This window comes from Delphinus delphis, chromosome 11 (genome assembly GCF_949987515.2).
Source record: "Delphinus delphis chromosome 11, mDelDel1.2, whole genome shotgun sequence".
Taxonomy (NCBI): domain Eukaryota; kingdom Metazoa; phylum Chordata; class Mammalia; order Artiodactyla; family Delphinidae; genus Delphinus; species Delphinus delphis.
The window spans coordinates 92,843,375-92,849,374 of NC_082693.1; positions in this window are offsets into that span (position 1 = coordinate 92,843,375).

The following is a 6,000-nucleotide window of genomic DNA, read 5'->3' on the forward strand; positions in this document are numbered from 1 at the left end:
AAGCACCCCTGGTGCGCACTCACCATTGAGAATTACTGCTCTATCCTAACACCTGGGGCACCTCATTCTCCTGGGTCTCCTCAAAACTCTCTTCCCTTCTGGCTCCTTCTTCCTTTGATCTCTGTGCCCACCTTGACCCTCCTCTTATCAATGGTCTCAAATTCCTTCCTACCCTAGGTCACCGCCTCATCAGGAAGAGTTTCCCTTGGTCATGCTGCGTAGAGTATTTACTGGAATTGAGGGTTGGGTGTGTATTTTGGAAAACCTCTCTGGTGATTCCAAACACTCTTCCAGGGAGTTATGCCACCCCACACACATCTTGTTGAGAATTGCCACCTTAAGGACTGTCCTTTGGGGATCTCATCCACTCCCACGGTTCCATTGTCAATGTCCTTGTAGATTCTGATGGCTCCTGTGTTTCTCTCTCCAGATTAGGCCTCTCACTGGAGCTACAGGCCTAAATATCCAAATGCCCCCTGGCCATCTCCACCAGAATGTCCCACAAACCCTTCAAACTCAGTGTCCCAAAGTGAATCCATCTTCCTCCAACTTGCTCTCTTGCATCCCTGTCTCAGTAAACGGCACCACCACCACCTGCAGTTGCCTACGTCAGAAATCAGGGAATCTTGTCCTTCCCGCTTCCCCTTACCATCACCCACCTCAAATCAGTCACAAGCCTGCTGGTTCTAACTCCTATGTCCTGATTACAGCCCCTTCTGGCCATCTTCATGGCACTCTTCATGTGCACAGCGCCATGATCCCACCTGTATTATTGCCAATAACTTCCTCACAGGACTACCTGACCGCAGTCTTGCCCTTCTCTAATTCACCCTCTATACCACAGTCAATGCGATACTTCTAAAACCCAAATTTCACCACTGCATTCCTCTCCTTAACAACTGCTTCCCTCCCTCCACAGTTCCCCAGCGCCCACCAAGTGACATCCAGATGCCATGACCTGGCCTTCAAGCCTGTGGTATGGCCCGTGGGCACCTCCATCTCCTTGCCTCTCCTTCCCCTGTGTTTATGTTCCAGCCACTCCAGCTCTCATGGCTCTCCACACACTCTACACTGTTCCTCACCTCCCTGCATTTGCTCACACATCCTCTCTGCCCACATTCTTCCTCTGCCCGTCCCTCCTTTTTTGGCTAAAGGAGCCCATACTCTTTTGGTCTTAGCTTGCACACGTTGGGATTCCACCACTTACAACCAGAAAAGTCCTTTGTACTCCCGTCTCATCTGGTGCATGTTCCCGCCACGGCTCTTCTCCACTGTTTTGTACTTGAGTTTAATTCTCCGTCTTCCCCTGTGAGCTCCTTGAGAGCAAGGACTTGGTCTTATTCACGTCTGCATCTCTGTGTTTCACACAGGATCCAACAGAGAGTAGGGGCTTTGTAAATGTTTCATGAATAACCATATGAATAAATGAATGGGGGGGATAGGATCCTACCCTACTTCTTCAGACTCAGCTCTTGTCGGTCCCCAGGATTCAGCCTACATTCTAGCTACACCTCTTCATGCACTGCTCCTGCAGTTTAGAGTGGTTAATGGTGGACACCCTGGAATCAGTTAGCAACTGCATCAGCTGCAAGTAACAGATATTGGGAGGATAGTGACCTAAAATGACGTAAATTTATTATCTTACAGTTCTGGAGTCAGAAGTCTGAAATGGGTCTCAGCAGGCTAAAATCAAGGTATCCCCAGGCCTGCGTCCCTTCCTGAGGCTCTAAGGAAGGCTATTTCTTTCCCTTTTTCAGTTTCTAAACACTTCCTCTGCCTTCCTCTGACACTGACTCTTCAGCCTCTTTCATATCTAAGGACCCTTGTGATTACCTTGGGCCCAATCAGATAATCCTAGTTAATCTCTTTATCTCATGGTCATCTGATTAACAACATTAATTCCATCTGCAACCTTATTTCCCTTTACCATGTGACAACATATTCACAAGTCCTGGGGATCAGGAAGTAGACATCTTTGGTGGGGGGAGGAGGGCATTATTTTACTTACTATAGTCAGTATGGGTAAAATTTTCACATGTAATTGAAAAGAATGTCTATTCTGTAGTTGCTCTGTTAGGTCAACTTTGTTTATCATTTTGTTCAGATGTTCTGTACTCATGCTGAATTGTTTTTCTTCTGCTAGCCCTATACATTATTGAGATAGGTGTGTTCAAATATCCCACTACAATTACAGACTTGTCAACTTTTCCTTTGTTTCTACCAATTTCTACTTTATATAATTATGCTGTGTTAATACACACATACAAATTTATAATTGTTATATCTTCCTAAGAGACTGACTCTTTATCATCACGAAATGTGTCATTTATCTCTAGCAGTGATTCTTGTCTTAAAGTCTACTTTGAACTAAGTATAGCTACACCAACCTTCTTTGAGTTAGTGTTTGCATGGTATATATTTTTCTACCCTTTTAATTTCAACTTTCCTACAGACTTATTTTAAAGTCCAGTTCGACAATATTAATATTTTCATTGGAATATTTATCTTTTAATATTTAATGTAATTACCCACTGACATTGAATTTAGGTTTAAGTCAATCACCTCACTATTTTCTACTTATCCCTCCCTTTCTGGGTTCCTTTTTTCCCCCTTTCTTGGCCTTCTTTGGATTTTTATTATTCTTTTTCTTTCTCCTGTAGTAACTGGTTAGTTACATATTCTTTTACAGTCTTTAGTGACTACCCTAAGAAAATTCAATATCGATCCTAGACTTGTTCAACTCTAATGTAAAATTAATACTTTTACTACTTCCAGGACCCTGCAAGGACATTAGAATATTTTAATTGCCTTTACCTCTTCCCACTTTTTAATTCTGTTGCTGCCATGAATTTCAAAGTTCACAGACATAATTTTTTTCCAATCAATATTAAGTTAGATTTAGCCACATATTCACCCTTTCCTTTGTTCTTCACTGGAATTTCCATACTTCCTTTCAGGACCTTTTCGCCCTCTCCCTAAAGAATTTCCTTTAGTCTGTCCTTTAAGAGAAGCTCTGTTGGTAACAAAAAACTTTGGTAATAACTATTCTGTTTTTCCTTTGTCTGAAAACATCTTTACGTCCTCCTTATTTCTGAAGGGACTTCAATGGATATAGAGTTCTAGGGTGGCAGTTATGTCCTTTCAGCACTTTGAAGATGTCATTTTATTGTCTTCCTTTTTCCATTCCTTCTATTGAGAAGTTAGCGGTTGTTCTGGTCATCCATCCTTGGAAGGTAATGCATCTTTTCTCTCTGAGACCATTTAAGAATTTTTCTTTGTCTTTGATTTGCAGCTGTTTCACTATCAGAGTCCTAGTTATGGTTTTGTTTGCATTTCTCATTCTTGGAGTTCCCTGAGACTCTTGAATCTCTGGCTTAATGTCTTTCAATGGTTTTTGGAAAATTCTCATTGTCTATTCAAATATTATTTCTGCCCTATTTGCTCTCTCCATTTCTGGGGCTCCTTACATGTTAGATTTTTTCATTATGTCCCATATTAATCTTTTAAAAAATATATCTTTATTGGAGTATAATTGCTTTACAATGTTGTGTTAGTTTCTGATGTAAAACAAGTGACTCAGCTATATGTATACATATATCCCCATATCCCCTCCCTCTTGAGACTCCCTCCCACCCTCCCACCCCTCTAGGTTGTCACAAAGCAGCGAGCTGATCTCCCTGTGCTATGCGGCTGCTTCCCACTAGCCATCCATTTTACATTTGGTAGTGTATACATGTCAATGCTACTCTCTCACTTCGTCTCAGCTTCTCCTTCCCCGCCATGTCCTCAAGTCCATTCTCTACGTCTGCGTCTTTATTCCTGCCCTGCCACTAGGTTCATCAGTACCGTTTTTTTTAGATTCCATATATATGCATTAGCATAAGGTATTTGTTTTTCTCTTTCTGACTTACTTCACTCTGTATGACAGACTCTGGGTCCATCCACCTCATTACAAATAACTCAATTTCATTCCTTTTTATGGCTATGTAATATTCCATTGTATATATGTGCCACATCTTCTTTATCTATTCACCTGTTGATGGACACTTAGGTTGTTTCCACGTCCTGGCTATTGTAAATAGTGCTGCAGTGAACATTGTGGTACATGTCTCTTTTCAAATTATGGTTTTCTCAGGGTACACGCCCAGTAGTGGGATTGCTGGGTCATATGGTAGTTCTATTTTTAGTTTTTTAAGGAACCTCCATACAGTTCTCCATAGTGGCTGTATCAATTTACATTCCCACCAACAGTGCAGGAGGGTTCCCTTTTCTTCACACCCTCTCCAGCATTTATTTTTTCTAGATTTTTTGATGATGGCCATTCTGATGATGAGAGGTGATACCTCATTGAGGTTTTGATTTGCATTTCTCTAATGATTAGCGATGTTGAGCATCTTTTCATGTGTTTGTTGGCAATCTGTATGTCTTCTTTGGAAAAATGTCTATTTAGGTCTTCCGCCCATTTTTGAATTGGGTTTTTTGTTTTTTGATATTGAGTTGCATGAGCTGCTTGTATATTTTGGAGATTAATCCTTTGTCAGTTGCTTCATTTGCAAATATTTTCTCCCATTCTGAGGGTTGTCTTTTTGTCTTGTTTATGGTTTCCTTTGCTGTGCAAAAGCTTTTAAGTTTCATGAGGTCCCATTTGTTTATTTTTGTTTTTATTTCCATTACTCTAAGAGGTGGGTCAAAAAGGATCTTGCTGTGTGTGATTTATGTCATAGAATGTTCTGCCTATGTTTTCCTCTAAGAGTTTTATAGTGTCTAGCCTTACATTTACTTTTTAAAAAAAGATTTAATTTTACTTATTTTTGGCTGTGTTGAGTCTTTGTTGCTGCACGCGGGCTTTCTGTATTTGCGGAGGGCAGGGGCTACTCTTCGTTGCGGTGAGCGGGCTTCTCCTTGCAGTGGCTTCTCTTTGTTGCAGAGCACGGGCTGTAGGCATGTGGGCTCAGTAGTTGTGGCACACGGGCTTAGTTGCTCCACGGCATGTGGGATCTTCCCACACCAGGGATCGAACCCGTGTCCTCTGCACTGGCAGGCATATTCTTATCCACTGCGCCACCAGGGAAGTCCCTGGCCTTACATTTACGTCTTTAATCCATTCTGAGTTTATTTTTGTGTATGGTGTTAGGAAGGTTCTAATTTCATTCTTTTACATATAGCTGTCCAGTTTTCCCAGCACCACTTATTGAAGAGGCTGTCTTTTCTCCACTGTATATTCTTGCCTCTTTTATCGAAGATAAGGTGACCATATGTGCGTGGGTTTATCCATATTAATCTTATGCTTTTTTTCCTGTACTTTCGTTCTTTCCCCTCAGTCTTTCTTAAGGATCATTTCTTTTGAGGTCATAGAGTTCACAATTCCTTCTTCATCTGTGTCCAGACTGCTGTTAGACTTATTGAGTTCATAAGTTCAGTTAATGTATTTTTCAGTTCTAGAATTTTCATTTGATTATTTTTTTAGTTTACAGTTCTCTATTGAAATTCTATTTGTCATCTACATTCTTAGTTATATTAATCATAATTATTTTCAAGCCTGGGTCTTATAACTCCACTCTATGAATCTCCTTTAGAGATCTTTTAAAAATTAGACTTTTAATTTTGAGATAATTATCAATCCACATTAAGTTGCAAGAAATAATAGAGAGATTATATGTGCCCTTTATCCAGTTACCCCCAATGGTAATATCCTGCGAAACTATAATGCAATATCACAACTAAGATACTGACATGGATACGATATTATTCCAATTTCCCCAGTTTTACTCGTACCTGTGTGTATATGTGTGCCTGTGCGTGTGCCTATGTGTGTGTTTATTTACTTCCATGCAATTTTACAGGTGTAGGTCTATTGGCCCTTAAAATTTTTTTTCTCTTGATTTTCAGTCATTCAGTTTTGTCTCCAGATATGTCTGATAATTTCTTATTGAATGCCAAACCTTGTGTAACAAAATATGTGAGTTTGGGTGATGTTATTTTCCTCCAGAGAGACTTTAC